Source organism: Saimiri boliviensis, chromosome 5, assembly GCF_048565385.1.
Source record: "Saimiri boliviensis isolate mSaiBol1 chromosome 5, mSaiBol1.pri, whole genome shotgun sequence".
In the NCBI taxonomy this organism is placed as follows: Eukaryota; Metazoa; Chordata; class Mammalia; order Primates; family Cebidae; genus Saimiri; species Saimiri boliviensis.
The window spans coordinates 10959189-10977003 of record NC_133453.1 but is presented as its reverse complement, the minus strand read 5'-3'; the positions used below and the strand labels follow the sequence as shown (position 1 = coordinate 10977003).

The 17815-nt window shown below is 39.9% G+C and overlaps 1 long non-coding RNA gene, 1 other non-coding gene and 1 pseudogene across 5 annotated transcripts in view; 2 read left to right on the top strand and 1 right to left on the bottom strand.

Moving 5' to 3' along the window:
• The window catches only part of LOC141584528 (uncharacterized), a 49070-nt gene that overhangs the window by 20573 nt on the left and 10682 nt on the right, over window positions 1–17815 (bottom strand). For all 4 annotated transcript variants that reach the window (XR_012517593.1, XR_012517595.1, XR_012517596.1 and 1 more), the window contains 2 exons: window positions 12479–12937; window positions 10549–10705 (listed from right to left, as the gene is read on the bottom strand). This is a non-coding gene — a long non-coding RNA (uncharacterized LOC141584528). The remainder of the gene's footprint in view (window positions 1–10548; window positions 10706–12478; window positions 12938–17815) is intronic.
• On the top strand, window positions 1986–7930 carry LOC101037921 (integrin beta-1-binding protein 1 pseudogene; annotated as a pseudogene).
• Window positions 11110–11216, top strand: LOC120364403 (U6 spliceosomal RNA). Its single transcript, XR_005579665.1, has one exon. It is a non-coding gene; the product is annotated as a U6 spliceosomal RNA (small nuclear RNA).

Sequence of the window (17815 nt, the reverse complement as noted above, 5' to 3'; positions counted from 1 at the left end):
GATCATTAATTTAAAATGTTTTAATAATAAAATAGTCTTATCAAGTTCTCTTATTGAATAATTTAAAGCAAAAGCTACAATTGAAAACCTAAAGGATCATATTTTATCCTTCCATTTATTCAGTTTTATACTTTTTGTTGTAACTGTGAAAGTAATCCTTTCCCATTAAATTTTATTTACTGATCATTACCTATTACAGAAAGCTACTGTTATTTATATGTAATTTTGTCACTGATTACCATACTGAGTACTACATAGCATCATTTTCACCTTTTACCCAGTGGCATCAGGAAGCCTGTGGTGGCTACGTAGCATCTCTAACTTTCAATTCATGGAATTCTAATTGATTAAGAAGATGGAAGCATTCCTCACTGGGCACTAAAACCTCTGATAATTCTTGTTTCTGTTGGAAAATGATTCTGCCAAGGCACCCTGATGTATTTGTATGTGTAAAGGAGGAAAACATAATTTTTTCAATATTCATCTAAGTTTCCCCTACCCAGATCCTCTGGGGCCCCTGTAACAAAAGACAGATTAACAAGAGAAAAACAGAAGTTGGTTAGCATATCTATAGCATGTATATAGCAAGAGAAAAATAGGAGTTTATTAGCATATATATACACACATGCATATATATGTGTATTATATATATATTTATATATATATGTACACACACATGGGAGATACTCAGAGAAATGAATAACTCTCCAAGAGGTGGTTGAGACTTCAAAGTTAAATACCATCTCCAGCTAAAGACAAAGAAAGAAGAGTGTGGGAAAGTAAGTTATGGGGATGACCAGGAAGAGCATGGTAAACAAGAGTAAGGTTTGCTGTGCAGATTTGAGCTGTATTCTGCATTGATGAGAGTCCCTTGTGATTTAGAATCATCCTTCTTTTCCTGGTTCAGAGAGGGAGACATCCTTAGGAATGGAGATGTCCTTTGTAAATGTAAACTTTCCTAAACAAGAAGTAACTTCTACTTTGTTTTTAGAGCTTTTCCTATGTCTCCTATTTCTCAAAATAATCCTTATGCCAAAGAAGCATATTCTAGGGTGGCATATTCTGGCCTCCCATAAATGTCTCCACATAAACCCCAGAGGCAGAACGTAACTGCAGCTGATCTGATCTAAGTCTTGGCAGAATACCTGTGGTCCTTCCAGAACATTTGCACATGGAAGGCATGAGAAGAGTGGCCATTCCCCACTCTCCTGCGCATCTTTTGGAGGCTACCATGACACTCATTACTTCCTAAGTTCTGATGAGGTCTGAGGCTATTTCACCCCCGCTAGGTAGCCTGTGATATAATATCCATTGTAGTAGGGAAAGCAAAGTGGAGACCCTTGAAATTGCCATCCCCCAAGCAAAATAATGCAATTGCAGGGACTGGCACTCTCAATGACCTAAAAAATATCAACTGGTCTCCATAATATCCCTAATCAATTCACCTGTGGGTCATCACCTCTGTTAAAAACAGATCACTGTCTTCATTGCTTGATGTCCAGTGTTGTGTAGATTGTGTGGATTTAGTTTTTCAGGCGAGTGGGTAAATCTGGTCCCTGTTAACTCTCTTGATCTTCAATCAACAAATTTTTAAGGCACTCCACTTCTCTATTAATAAACAGGATATTTTACAGATAAATTGTGAAAAATTTTAAATGTTTAGTGTATAATATGTTAAGTTTTAAAAGGTAATAGAACAGTAAAATATACAAAATATGTTATGTTTGTATACATGTATGAAGTATATTTATAAAATTGCAATATATTTTATACATTTATAATGTACATTTAAATATTTATACTTATAATTTTTATATGTGCGCACTAAAATGTGTAAAAGGATGTAACCAATGTTTACAAGGAAGATATATATTCTAATATTTGATATTTTCTAATAAAAATACTAATTATATGAATATTTTGAAAAAATATAAGCACTTTGACTTCATCTGAAGCAAAGCACAGATCACCCCACCACCCCAGGGATGGGCCCGTGGCCACCAGGAGTACAATGTTTCTTTGAAAAGAATTCACCGTATCAGAAAGGAAGGAGGCTCACTGTGCAGACCACTGTCTATGGAAACTTTGAAGGCAATAAAATAGTATTCTATTCTATAGGGATCTTCTCTGGATCAAGGTGTGGTTTTTCAGAAAGGCAAAACATGGCACAATAGTAGCAGTTCCCAAAGTAACAAAATCAAGGGTTTTTCCACAGCACTATGGCCAGTCTCAGCACAGATTCCACCAAAAGCTCAGCACAAAGCAACAAGAATTCAGATTGCAGAATTTCAAATACAATCTGTGGGGGCCATTGAAAAACTGAAATTCTCTGAGGGAAAAAAGTCTTGAAAAGCCACTAGACCTGATAAATTATAAAGATGTTGCCCAGCAAACTGGAAAATTACCCTTTTTTTCCCTCTAGAGGAAGAATTTATTTTGGGAGTTCTCAACTATGGTATAAAGCATCAACATCAGATCAGCACCATGTTTTGCATAGGCATGCTCTATTCTTAATCATCAGATGTCATGTTATGATGATGGTCTGGAGGCAGGAAGAAGTTTAGTGACTCTGAAGACCATGCACTTGTTAGCAATGAAGAATACAGCCTGTGGGCTTATCAGTGCAACAGACTGGAACAAGCACAAGCAATCTGCAAAGTTTTACCCACTGACTTTTGACTCTATATTGACATCAGAAGAATCTTCAATTCTGCATCCTAGTGGAAGTCAACTTAATCTGAAGGTTCAGCTCTTCTCTACATAGTAGTTTTGTTTTCGATCTGCAATGTTGTACTTTTCTGGAAATATGAAGTAATTCCTTGCTCTAGAATTTCTGAAAAAAGTACACTGTATAAAATATTGATCATTTGTTTTATATTAAAATATAATCATATTTTATATGATTATAATCAGTGGGAAAAAATAAAAATTATAAATTGCCTTTTCAAAAGTCTATCAACAAGGCCAGGCATAGTGGCTCATGCCTGTAATCCCAGTACTTTGGGAGGCCAAGGTGGGCAGATCACTGGAGGTCAGGAGTTCAAGAACAGCCTGACTAACATGGCAAAACCCTATCTCTACTAAAAATACAAAAATTAGCTGAGCATGGTGGCATGCACCTGTAATCCCAGCTACTTGGGAGGCTGAGGCACAAAAATTACTTGCACCTGAGAGGCAGAGGTTGCAGTGAGCCAAGACTGCACCACTGCACTCCACCCTAGGTGACAAAGCAAGACTCAATCTAAAAAAAAAAAACACTGTCAACTGAAAAATCATACAATATATAAATTTGGAAAGGAGATTTTACTTCTTATAAAGGGTAACAGCTAGCAAGGTGGCCATCCTGACAGACTGGGAAGGATAGCCTCCAGTAGAGCCTGAAGGGCAAACACTTTAAGGGAGGGGAAATGGAACAGGAATTAATGCTGAATGAGTTGGCCAAGTATACACATTAAACAGTGTCAAATACAAGAAGCTCCTCTTCAAAGGGTTTAGTTAGTTCCCTTGTTCTTTGCTCCCTGCTTTCAAGGCCAGACTTCCTTATCCTTTGTGCTTCCCTGCCCTGGTTTTAGTAAACAACTTTCCCTCCAATCCTAATCTACAAGCCACATCTGCTACTCCTCTGTAAATTACCCCTCCTGCCACAGTGGCTCTTCCCACCAAAACTGCCCGTCCATCTTCCTTATGCACACCCCTGTGCTGTTCAAGTTAACCAATTGGGTTCAACTTAAATTGTGCAGTCCAACTCCAGCCAATAGAGGCAGGACACAGGACACAGGGACAAACTGCATTAGAAATAAAAACCTCTTCCCTTCTTTGTTAGGTGTGCTCTCATGGCAACCAGCCCTGAGAGCAACACCCTTCTGCAGAAGTACATTTGCCTTGCTGAGAAATCCTTTGCTTGAATACTCATTGACTTTGTGACTCCAAGCTTTTATTCCCAACAGACAGGTTACAGGAGGCTCTATGAATATTCCTGAGGAAAGATCACACACATGCATGCAGGCTGAATAAATACATATGTTACATATGACCCATGTTCACTTTTGGGTAGAGACAACATTAAAAGGCAGTAAAATTGGGCTCCACATGTCAAAAGGTTAAACAGAACATAAAAGTGCTATGTGCACAGCCTCTATAAACCAGCCAGAACCAGTCTGTTGACAGTGCTCATTTATCAGGTAGGAATGATTTGTGAGCTAGTCGACTGTTATGTTGAAACCTTGAAAAGGGGAGGGAGTCTGGCCACAGAGTCAGGCCATTGGTTGAAACCTTCCATTCTTTGTTTTCCAGGGCTAGTTTCTGTTTATCTCTTAGGGGGAAAAAAAAAGTCTGGTGAAAAGCAGGGATAACAACAGTTCTCTTGCCCTACCTCTTCAGGTTTGTGAGAAAAAAAAAAAAAAACTTGGGACCCCAAACACATTAAGCCAAAGGGAAAAGTTAAGCTGGGAACTGGGTCGTGCAAACCTGCCTCCTCTTTTTGTTCCTAAGTAAAATGACTACAAGATGAAAAGCTACACACCTCTCCCTTATTTTACCCACAAATAAATTCCTAGTGAGCCCTAACAACTCTACTCTAAGGTGTTTCTGTTAAAATTTCACCATGGCAGGCCAGGCGTGGTGGCTTAAGCCTTAATCCTAGCACTTTGGGAGGTTGAGGCAGGCAGATCACTTGAAGTTAGGAGTTCGAGACCAGCTTGGCCAACGTGGTGAAACCCTGTCTCTACTAAAAATACAAAAATTAGTTAGGTGTGGTGGCAGATGCCTATTATCCCAGCTACTCAGAAGGCTGAGGCAAGAGAATTGCTTGAACCCAGGAAGCAGAGGTTGTGTTGAGCCTAGATCATGCCACTACACTCCAGCCTGGGTAACAGAGCAAGACTCTGTCTCAAAAGAAAAAAAAAAAAAATGTTTACTATGTCAATGTAAATTGAAAGCTTATCTTTACAGGTGCAGTCACCCCCCTGCCCCCCAGACACGAATGCATTTCTGATTTTTCCCTGCCCAATTTGTCTATGTTATCTTATGTAAAAATACAGATTTCCTGCATTTTTCCTCTGTCTCATTTGTCTATGTCATCTTATGCAAAAAATGCAGATTCACTGAGCCAGAAAAAGGCACAAATGGGTTTAAATCAGCCCCTTCTTCTGGCATCACCAAGAGTATCTTCTTTGACGTTGTTGGCATAGGCACATCCTTCTTACCCTTCACAACTTCTCACTGAAGGTCTCCTATAAACTTACAATTCACACTCAGATCCTCATTCCAGCCTCCAGACTATTGAGCAGAAAGCCTCTTTTTGTCACCTCTTGAGAGTATTCTTGGATTCCAGCTGGAGTCACATCACTTTGGAATCAACACAAAGTGACCGTCATCTGCCTCTGCCACCATCTCCATCAGTGTGGTCTTTCTTCAGAGCTCAGTTACCTTGTCTCCTTTTCTTCTTAGAAGATCAGAAAACAAAGCTTTTATCTAGACATTATTAACTTGTTTACAGCTTGACAGAAAGCTGGGCATTTTTGGTGTTTCTTTTCCACTCCTTTTCTGGGAAAAGAGGAGTACTGAACAAAGAAAATAATTAATCAGAGTCTGCAAGCAAGTGACCAGGAACCCCATCTCATGATCACTTGAATGAAGCACTCGTGTGTTCTTATAATTCAGTGGGAAACTCTTCGCCCTTCAGTCACTCTGAACTTCAGTGGCTTGTGATTTGGTGTTGCTTGTTTCTTCCTCTCAGGCAGTCAAGAAAGAAAAAAACACTAAACTACTGAAATCCTATAGGTGATGAGCCTCTCAGGTTTTAAGGATGATGGAGCAGTAGAAAAATTGTACACCATGACTAATCATCCTACAAGATGATCAGAGAGGAGTGAAAGCTTATCTCAATACAAATTCCATAATAGAAATGTCTCTGTGAATTGCAAATATCTTACAGAAGAAACAAACTAGTTTCCTGAGGAGAACTAAGAGTCTAGAGAGATGCCATGCCTGTAGGCAAAAGAGAAGCCCCAACGCCTTAAAGATGGGGCTAGAAAACTCTCATCTTGGCCCAAAATCTCCTTAAGCTGATAAGCAACTTCAGCAAAGTCTCAGGATACAAAATCAATGTGCAAAAATCACAAGCATTCCTATGCACCAATAATAGAGAGCCAAATCATGAGTGAACTCCCATTCACAACTGTTACAAAGAGAATTAAATACTTAGTAATACAACTTAAAAGGGATGTGAAGGACCTCTTCAAGAAGAACTACAAACCACTGATCAAAGAAATAAAAGAGGACCCAAACAAATGGAAAAGCATTTCATGCTTATGCATAGGAAGAATCAATTTTGTGAAAATGGTCATACTGCCCAAAAAATTTATAGATTTAATGCTATCTCCATCAAGCTACCATTGACTTTCTTTGCAATATTAGAAAAAAAAAACTACTTTAAATTTCATATGGAAGTAAAAAAAGAGCCCACATAGCCAAAATAATCCTAAGCAAAAATAACAAAGCTGGAGGCATCATGCTACCTGACTTCAAACTATAGTTTAAGGCTATTGTAACCAAAATAGCATGGTACTGGTACCAAAACAGATATATAAATCAGTGGAACAGAACAGAGGCCTCAGAGACCTCAGAAATAACACCACACATCTACACCCCTCTGATCTTTGATAAATCTGACAAAATCAAGCAATGGGGAAAGGATTTCTATCTAATATATGGTGTTGGGAAAACTGGCTAGCCATATGCAGAAAACTGAAACTGGACCCCTTCCTTAGACCTTATGTAAAAATTAACTCAACATGGATTAAAGACTTAAACACCAAACCTGAAACCATAAAAATCCTAGAAGAAAACCTAAGCAATACCATTCAGAACATAAGCATGAGCAAAGGCTTAGTGACTAAAACATCAAAAGTAATGACAACAAAAGCCAAAATGGACAAATGGGATATAATTAAACTAAAGAGCTTCTGCACAGCAAAAGAAACTATCATCAGAGTGAACAGGCAACCTACAGAATGGGAGAAAAATTTTGCAATCTATCCATCTGATAAAGGACTTATATCCAGAATCTACAAAGAACTTAAACAAAATTACAAGGAAAAAAAAAATCCTATCAAAAAGTGGATGAAGGATATGAACATACATTTCTCAAAAGAAGACATTTATGTGGCCAAGAAACATATGAAAAAAAGGTTATCTTCACTGGTCATTACAGAAATGCAAATCAAAACCACAATGCAATACCATCCTACACCAGTTAGAATGGCAATCATTAAAAAATCATGAAACAATAGATACTGGAGAGGATGTGGAGAAATAGGAACCCTTTTACACTGTTGGTGGGAGTGTAAATTATTTCAACCATTGTGGAAGACAGTGTGGCAATTCCTCAAGGATATAGAACTAGAAATACCGTTTGGCCCAGTAATCCCATTACTGGGTATATATCCAAAGGATTACAAATCATTCTATTATAAAGACATATGCACATGTATGCTTATTGTGGCACTATTCACAATAGCAAAAACGTGGAACCAACCCAAATGTCCATCAATGATAGACTAGGTAAAGACCATGTGGCACATATACACCATGGAATACTATGCAGTCATAAAAAAGAATTAGTTCATGTCCTTTGCAGGAACATGGACAAAGCTAGAAACCATCATTCTCAGCAAATTAACACAAGAACAGAAAACCAAACACTGCATGTTCTCACTCATGTGGGAGATGAACACTGAGGACACATGGACCCTGGACGCAAGGAGGAGAACATCACACACTAGGGCCTGTTGAGCGGCGAGGGACTAGGAGAGGGACAGCATTAGGAGAAATACCTAATGTAGATGACAGGTTGATGGGTACAGCAAACCACTATGGCGCGTGTATGCCTATGTAACAAACCTCCACGTTCTGCACATGTACCTCAGAAGTTAAAGTATAATAATAATAATTTTAAAAGTTGATCTGAAAAAGAAAGATGGGGCTAGAAAAAAGTAGAGTTTTGACTAAATTGAGTCTGGAAGGATGAATGGTTCCCAAAGAGAGAGGACGTGGTGGAGGGAATAGGCAGACTTCCCTGGGGTGGCCCAGACCCGGGGAACAAACGAAGGACTCTCTGAAGGCTACAAGAAGGGAGCAAATATTACAGCACCAGGAAATGTCCTGAGACACCTGGAGCAGGGTCCCCAGAGACTACCAATGAAGGGAGGCCAGAGAACAGGTTAGTTATATTCACACCACCTAGCACAGGGCCTGGGACATGTAAGCACTACATGAGTACTTGTTAAATGAACGACTGAGCAGATGAAAGAATTAAAAAGCAGGCTTGGCGTGGTGGCTCACGCCTGTAATCTCAGCACTTTGGGAGGCCGAGGCCGGTGAATCACCTGAGGTCAGGAGTTCAAGACCAGCCTGGCCAACACGGTGAAACCCTGTCTTTATAAATCAGGATACTCTTTCAAGTTATTCTTGCTAAACAGGACTGATAGAACTGAACAATCAAACGCCTTCTCCAGGGGGCAGAGAACCTGGTACACAACTTTCTGTACAGGAATCAAGTTTGTACAGGCTTCTTGAGAATTCCGTTAAAAAATTCAATGGAAAAAATACACAAAATAATATATTTAAAGTTAAACAAAGATCGACAATGTAATTGCATAGAATACTTTCATTGTTCTCAGTGTAGACTACTATTTTTCATGTAGTACTATTTTTCATTATATATATATATATATATATATATATATATATATATATATTTAAGATTGAGTCTCACTGCGTTGTCTAGGCTGTAGTGCAGTGGTGCAATCTCAGCTCACTGCGACCTGCACCTCCCGAGTTCAAGTGATTCTCTTGCCTCAGCCTCCTGAGTAGCTGGGATTACAGGCATGTGCCACCATACCTGGATTATTTTCATATTTTTAGTAGAGATGGAGTTTCACCATATTGGTCAGGCTGGTCTCGAACTCCTAACCTCGTGATCCACCTGCCTCAGCCTCCCAAAGTGCTGGAATTACAGACATGAGCCACCACACCCAGCCTAGAACTTTTTAAATATTTGATCCACTGCTTTAGAAAAACAAGTAAACCCTACCTCCTTGACTTTTGAGCTCTTATCCTACCCAGGATGCCTCAGGAATAAATCTTACAGTGATTTTGTTGTCTGTACAGTGGTCACTGCCCCCACACTCCCCACCTTCCCCCTATGGTATGAGAAGTCCTGGACAGGCTCCAGGAGATTGGGAGATGGTTCTTCCCTTGCCATAAAGAACACAATAGAAAGAGCACAATCACATACTGAAGACATGGCTTCCTTCCCTGCGTCTCCATGGCACTGTACAAACTCATCTGAATTCCAAGGCTCCACAACCACCCAACGAAATATAAACACTTTAGAGGGGACAACAGCAAGGCAAAAATTTGTTTGATAACAATTATAGTGGCACAAATTTTCTGGGGGTTACCTCTGACATAAGTAGATATTACAAAGCAAGACTGCTTCCATTATCTTAGTTACCATAATTTTATTCTTGTATATTGTATAAGTCACTACATATTTGCAGAGCATATCAGTTTCACTCCAGCCATGTCATCATTACCTTCCACTCCCTCCCCAACAGTTGCTATGAAAGAACAGGGCAACTGGGTGTAGTGGCTCACTCCTGTAATCCCAGCACTTTCGGAGGCCGAGGTAGGTAGATCACCTGAGGTCAGTAGCTCAAGAACAGCTTGACTAATATGGTGAAACCCTATCTCTACTAAAAATACAAAAATAAGCTGGGCATGGTGGCAGGTGCCTATAGTCCCAACTACTTGAGAGGCTGAGACAGGAGAATAGCTTGAACCCGGGAGGCAGAGGTTGCAGTGAGCAGAGATCGTGCCATTGCACTCCAGCCTGGCTGACAGAGCAAGACTCCATCTCAAAAAAAAAAAAAAAAAAAAAAAAAAAAAGAACAGGGCTTCAATTAGAAATAAGAGTGTCTTGTCCAGGGAAAGTGGTTCAGCCTGTAATCCCAATACTTTGGGAGGCTGAGGTAGGAGGTTCATTGAGGCCAAGAGGTCAAGACCAGCCTGAGTAACATAGCAAGACCCCATCTCTACCAAAAAATAATAATAATAATAATAGTAATATCCAGGTGTGGTGGCATACACCTGTAATCCCAGCTACCCAGGAGGCTACGGTGAGAGGTTTACTTGTGCCCAGGAGGTCTAGGCTGCAGTGAGCCGTAATTGTGCCACTTCACTCCATCCTGGGACACAGAGTAAGAAGCTGTCTCTAAACAAAAGGAAGGAAGGAAGGAAGGAAGGAAAGAAAAGAGGAGGAGGAGGAAAAAAATAAAAAGAAATAGAAGTATCTTTAATGACATCTGTTTGCCCCATTACCTTCTACCTTATACAATAAGTAACCAAAAGAAAAGGGTCTTTCCACAAAGGGTATGAAAGGCCTTTTAGGCAGTTAGCAGTATACTAAACTTTGAATCCAGGATGCCAAATATAAATTAATGTGGGGGCCAGACTACCATGGGTGATGTAATAAACTTCACTTACAGCATACATTTTTTCAATGATAAAGGAATTGTCTCTGAGGCTTTCAAGAAAAGGAAATAGCTTTGTTATTGCATTTGCTATCTCCACCTTATTTTCCTTGAAGTGATTGAAAAAAATCTCACAGGAAACTTTCTTCTTCTGGACCACTGCAAACATCCTAAGGAAAAAAAATACAATGAGAAAATAAACATCAAGATTTCAAGATGCCTTTCCCAGCCAAAACATTCCAGGCCCAGATAACTTCACTTGTAAATTCTTCAAAACATACATTTAAGAAAGAATAAAACCAATCTTACACAACCTCATCCAGTGAATAAAGAAAAAAGGAACGTTCTCTAACTCACTGGAAAAGGATAGCATAATCCTTATACACAAACCTGACAAAGACATTACAAAAATGAAAAGTACAGATTACTATCTCTCATGGACAGAGATGGGAAAACTGCAACAAAATATTAGCAAGTCAAATCCAGCAACAGGTAAAAATAATAATTCATCATGACTAAGTGGAACTTATTCCAGGAATGCAAGAATTCTTTAACATTTAAAAATCAGGAACTGGTGCTCACTTCAGGAGCACATACACTAAAATTGGAACAATACAGAGAAGATTAGCATGGCCCCTCCACTAGGATGACATGCAAATTTGTCAAGCATTTTAAAAAAATCAGGAAATGTATATCACTAAATTGACAAAATAAAGGAGAAAAACATATGATAATTTCAGTACATCCAGAAAAAGCTAAAATACAATAAAATATGTGTTCATGATTTTTTAATTCTCAGAAAACTAAGAATAGAAAGTAGAAAGTAACTTTTAAATATAATAAAGTATATAAGCAAAAAAAACCTTATAGCTAACATTATACTTAAATGTGAAATGCTAAATACTTTCCCACTCAATTTGAGAACAAAACAAAGATGTCTACTGTCACCATTTCCATTTAACACTTCCTAGAAATCCTAGACAATGCAATAAGGTGAGAAAAAGAAATAAAAAGAATAAACCTATAAGGGAGAAAATATAACTACCATTATTTGGAGATGATTATATACTTGGAAAATCTAAAGGAATGGATAAACTATTAGAATTAATTAATTTGAGTAAAGTGTCTGGATTCAAGGTTAATATGCAAAAATCAATTATATTTTTGTATAGGAAATAATGTTTTGTATACAAAGTTTAAATAAAAATAGAAAAACAATATCCTTTTCAAAAGCATCAAAACCACCAACAATGAAGGTAAATCTAACAAAAGATGTACAAGAATGTTACACTGAAAATCATAAAACTTTTGCTGAGAGAAATTTAAGAAAGACAAAATAAATGGAAAGGTATATTTGTAGACTGAAGACTAAATATTAATATGTAAGGCCGGGTGTGGTGGCTCACACCTGTAATCCCAGCACTTTGGGAGGCCAAGGCAGGCAGATCACGAGATCAGGAGTTCGAGATCAGCCTAGCCAACATAGTGAAACCTCGTTTCTACTAAAAGTATAAAAAATTATCTGGGCGTGGTGGTGGGTACCTGTAATCCCAGTTACTCAGGGAGCTGAGGCAGGAGAATCACTTGAACCTGGAGGCAGAGGTTGCAGTGAGCTGAGATAGCACCATTGCACTCCAGCCCAGGCTACAGTGCAAGACTCTGTCTCAAAAAAAAATTAATATGTAAATTCTCCCCAATTGATTGATAGATTTGATATAACTTTAGTAAAATTCAAGTGGAATTGTTTGTGGAAATGGACAAACCCTACCTCATTCCATATACAAAAATTAATTTCAAATGAATGATAGACCTAAATATGAAAGATGAAATAGTAAAGCTTCTAGACTAGGTAGGATAATATCTTCTTGGCTTAAGGTAGGCAAAGATTTCTTGCAGAAGATCCCAAAACACTATGAAAGAAACCACTGACAAATTAGACTTACTTAAGGTCCGACTTTCAAGATGGCCGCCTAAGAACAGCTCAGGACTTCAGCTCCCAGTGAAAGTGCAGAGGGTGAGTGGACGCCGCATTTCCAGACGAACTCTTATTGCCCACAGACCAGGAGATACCCAGGCAGAGGGGTCGCCAGCATCGCAGTCCCAGCCGGTGCGGCTGTTTTGGCCCCCACGGGGCTGATTCCGCCCGCGCGGCTGCTGTGACCACTCCCTGTTGCTGCGGTTCTCCGTACAAAAACCACTGGTCTGGGAGCCCTCTTAGCTGGCGAGCAGAGCCTTGAGACGGCAGAATAGCCCATTCATCTGAAATAGCGAGCCAGGCCAGGAGATTCCTAGGCAAAAAATCCGCCAGGAGCCGGCGCCGCGGTTCGAGCCGACTCCGTGAGTCGCAGCACGGGAGATCCCGGCGCCTTTTCAACAAGCGACCGGAACGCAGGGTCCTTCAACTTAAAAGAAAAGACTCTGAGTCAGGGAGCCAGGTGATCAGGCTCGGTTGGTCCCACCCCTCCACCCCCAACAACAACGAAAACAAAAACAGTAATTGGAAACCCTCTGGGTTGAGCCCTTCAAACCAAGCACAGCTGAACCGGGACGGTCCGGCTCCGTGGGGGAGGGGCTTCCGCCATTACTGAGACTCTCCACCGCTACGGAGGCAGGCTGCCGTTGCCGAGGCAACCCGCCGTTGCCGAGGCAACCTGCCACAACAGAGAGAGTCCGCCATAACAGAGGCGGGGCCACCATTGCCCAGACAGTTCTAACTACGCCCATATAAAAAGGACTACAGGGAAGAGCTCAGGGCAGCTGGGCGGAGCCCACAGCAGCTCAGCAAAGCCCCTGCGGGCAGGCAGAGGCTAGGCGTGCTGCTAGCTGGGCGGGTCCGACCTGAAAAAAAAAAATCAAAAAAGGCAGTAGTGCAACAGAAACTCATAAAGCTCCAACTCCCTGGGACAGAGACAGACAACAGGTGGATAAACCCACAAAAATGGGTAGAAACCAGCGTAAAAAGGATGAAAACTCCCGAAACCAGAACACCTCTCCTCCTAAAAGTGATCACAACTCCTCACCAGCAAGGGAACCAGACCGGATGGAGAAGGAGGGTGATGAAATGACAGAATCAGACTTCAGAAGGTGGGTAGTAAGAAACTACAATGAGCTAAAAGAACATGTTCTAACCCACCGCAAAGAAAATAGGAACCTTGAAAAAAGATTGGACGAACTGCTGACAAGAATGGACAGCATAGAGAGGAGAATAAGTGAATTGATGGAGCTGAAAAACGCAACACGAGAACTTCGTGAAGCATGCACAAGCTTCAACAGCCGAATTGACCAAGCAGAAGAAAGGATATCAGAGGTCGAAGACCAACTCAATGAAATAAAAAGAGAAGGCAAGAACAGAGAAAAAAGCACAAAAAGGAATGAACAAAATCTTCAAGAAATGTGGGACTATGTGAAAAGACCTAATCTACGTCTGATAGGTGTACCTGAATGTGATGAAGAGAATGAATCCAAGCTGGAAAATACTCTTCAGGATATTATCCAGGAAAACTTCCCCAACCTAGCAAGGCAGACCAATATTCAAATCCAGGAAATACAGAGAACACCACAGAGATATTCCTCAAGAAGAGCAACCCCAAGGCACATAATCGTCAGATTCACCAGGGTTGAAATGAAAGAGAAAATGCTAAGGGCAGCCAGAGAGAAAGGTCGGGTTACCCACAAAGGGAAGCCCATTAGACTCACAGCAGATCTCTCAGCAGAAACCCTACAAGCCAGAAGAGACTGGGGGCCAATATTCAACATCCTTAAAGAAAAGAACTTTCAACCCAGAATCTCCTATCCAGCCAAATTCAGCTTCATAAGTGAAGGAAAAATAAAATCCTTTGTGAACAAGCAAGCACTCAGAGATTTCATCACCACCAAACCTGCTCTACAAGAACTCCTGAAAGAGGCTCTACACATATAAAGGAATAACCAGTACCAGCCACTCCAAAAACACACCAAATGGTAAAAAAGCAGCAACACAATCAAGAATCTGCATCAACTAACCAACAAAACAGCCAGGTAGCATCAAAATGACAGCATCAAATTCACACATAACAATACTATCCCTAAATGTCAATGGACTAAATGCCCCAATCAAAAGACACAGACTGGCAAATTGGATAAAAAGCCAAAACCCATCAGTGTGCTGTATCCAGGAAACCCATCTTACATGCAAGGATACACAAAGGCTCAAAATAAAGGGATGGAGGAAGATCTACCAAGCAAATGGAGAGCAAAAAAAGGCAGGAGTTGCAATTCTCATCTCTGATAAAATAGACTTTAAAGCAACAAAGATCAAAAGAGACAAAGAAGGACATTACATAATGGTAAAAGGATCACTGCAACAAGAAGAGCTAACGATCCTAAATATATATGCACCCAATACAGGAGCACCCAGATACATAAGGCAAGTTCTTAATGACTTACAAAGAGACTTAGACTCCCACACAATAATAGTGGGAGACTTTAACACCCCATTGTCAATATTAGACAGATCAACCAGACAGAAAATCAACAAGGATATCCAGGACCTGAACACAGACCTGGAACGAGCAAACCTAATAGACATTTACAGAACTCTCCACCCCAAATCCACAGAATATACATTCTTCTCAGCACCACATCACACCTACTCTAAAATTGACCACATAATTGGCAATAAATCACTCCTCAGCAAATGCAAAAGAACAGAAATCATAACAAACAGTCTCTCAGACCACAGTGCAATCGAGTTAGAACTCAGAATGCAGAAACTAACTCAGAACTGCACAGCTTCATGGAAACTGAACAACTTGCTCTTGAATGTTGACTGGATAAACAATGAAATGAAGGCAGAAATAAAGATGTTCTTCGAAACCAATGAGAACGAAGACACAACATACCAGAATCTCTGGGACACATTTAAAGCAGTCTCTAGAGCAAAATATATAGCAATGAGTGCCCACATGAGAAGAAAGGAGAGATCTAAAATTGACACCCTATCATCAAAATTGAAAGAGCTAGAGGAGCAAGATCAAAAAAACTCAAAACCTAGCAGAAGACAGGAAATAACTAAGATCAGAGCAGAACTGAAGGAAATAGAGACACAAAAAACTCTTCAAAAAATCAATAAATCCAGGAGCTGGTTTTTTGAAAAGATCAACAAAATAGACAGACCACTAGCCAGATTAATAAAAAAGAAAAGAGAGAATAACCAAATTGATGCAATAAAAAACGATAAAGGGGATATCACCACAGATTCCACAGAAATCCAAACCATCATCAGAGATTATTACAAACAACTCTATGCACATAAACTAGTAAACCTGGAAGAAATGGATAAATTCCTGGACACCTGCAACCTCCCAAGCCTAAACCTGGAAGAAGCCGAAACCCTGAATAGACCAATAACATGGTCTGAAGTCGAGGCAGCAATAAAGAGCCTACCACCCAAAAAAAGCCCAGGTCCAGATGGGTTCACAGCTGAATTCTACCAGACATACAAGGAGGAGCTGACACCATTCCTTCTGAAACTATTCCAGACAATCCAAAAAGAGGGAATCCTTCCCAAATCATTTTACGAGACAAATATCATCCTGATACCAAAACCCGGCAGAGACTCAACAAGAAAAGAAAATTTCAGGCCAATATCCATGATGAACATAGATGCAAAAATCTTCAATAAAATACTGGCAAACCGATTGCAACAGCATATCAAAAAGCTCATCCACCATGATCAAGTAGGATTCATCCCGGGGATGCAAGGCTGGTTCAACATACGCAAGTCCATAAACGTAATTCACCACATAAACAGAACCAAAGACAAAAACCACATGATTATCTCGATTGATGCAGAGAAGGCTTTTGACAAAATTCAACAACCCTTTATGCTAAAAACCCTCAATAAACTAGGTATTGACGGAACGTATCTCAAAACAATAAAAGCTATTTACGACAAACCAACAGCCAATATCATACTGAATGGGCAAAAACTGGAAGCATTCCCTTTGAAATCTGGCACTAGACAAGGATGCCCTCTCTCACCACTCCTATTCAATATAGTACTGGAAGTTCTAGCCAGAGCAATCAGGCAAGAAAAAGAAATAAAGGGTATCCAAATTGGAAAGGAGGAAATCAAATTGTCTCTATTTGCAGATGACATGATTGTATATCTGGAAGACCCCATCATCTCAGCCCAAAATCTCCTGAAACTGATAAACAACTTCAGCAAAGTCTCAGGATACAAAATCAACGTGCAAAAATCACAAGCATTCCTATACACCAGTAATAGACTTCAAGAGAGCCAAATCAAGAACGAACTGCCATTCACAATTGCTACAAAGAGAATAAAGTACCTAGGAATACAACTAACAAGGAACGTAAAGGACCTCTTCAAGGAGAACTACAAGCCATTGCTCAACGAAATAAGAGAGGATACAAACAGATGGAGAAACATTCCATGTTCATGGTTAGGAAGAATCAACATCGTGAAAATGGCCATACTGCCCAAAGTAATTTACAGATTCAATGCTATTCCCATCAAGCTACCAATGACCTTCTTCACAGAACTGGAAAAAAACACCTTAAATTTCATATGGAACCAAAAGAGAGCCCGCATAGCCAAGTCAATTCTAAGCAAAAAGAACAAAGCGGGAGGCATCACACTACCGGACTTCAAACTATACTACAAGGCTACAGTAATCAAAACAGCATGGTACTGGTACCAAAACAGAGATATAGACCAATGGAACAGAACAGAGGCCTCACAGGAAATACAACATACCCACAACCATCTGATCTTCGACAAACCTGACAAAAACAAGCAATGGGGAAAGGACTCCCTGTTTAATAAATGGTGTTGGGAAAACTGGCTAGCCATGTGCAGAAAGCAGAAACAGGACCCCTTCCTGACACCTTACACCAAAATTAACTCCAGATGGATTAAAGACTTAAACATCAGACCTAATACCATAAAAACCTTAGAAGAAAATCTAGGCAAAACCATTCAGGACATAGGTGTAGGCAAGGACTTCATGACCAAAATGCCAAAAGCAATGGCAACAAAAGCCAAAATAGACAAATGGGACCTAATCAAACTCCACAGCTTCTGCACGGCAAAAGAAACAGTCAGTAGAGTGAATCGGCAACCAACAGAATGGGAAAAAATTTTTGCAGTCTACCCATCTGACAAGGGGCTGATATCCAGAATTTACAAAGAACTAAAGCAGATCTACAAGAAAAAAACAAACAAGCCCATTCAAAAATGGGCAAAGGATATGAACAGATACTTTACAAAAGAAGAC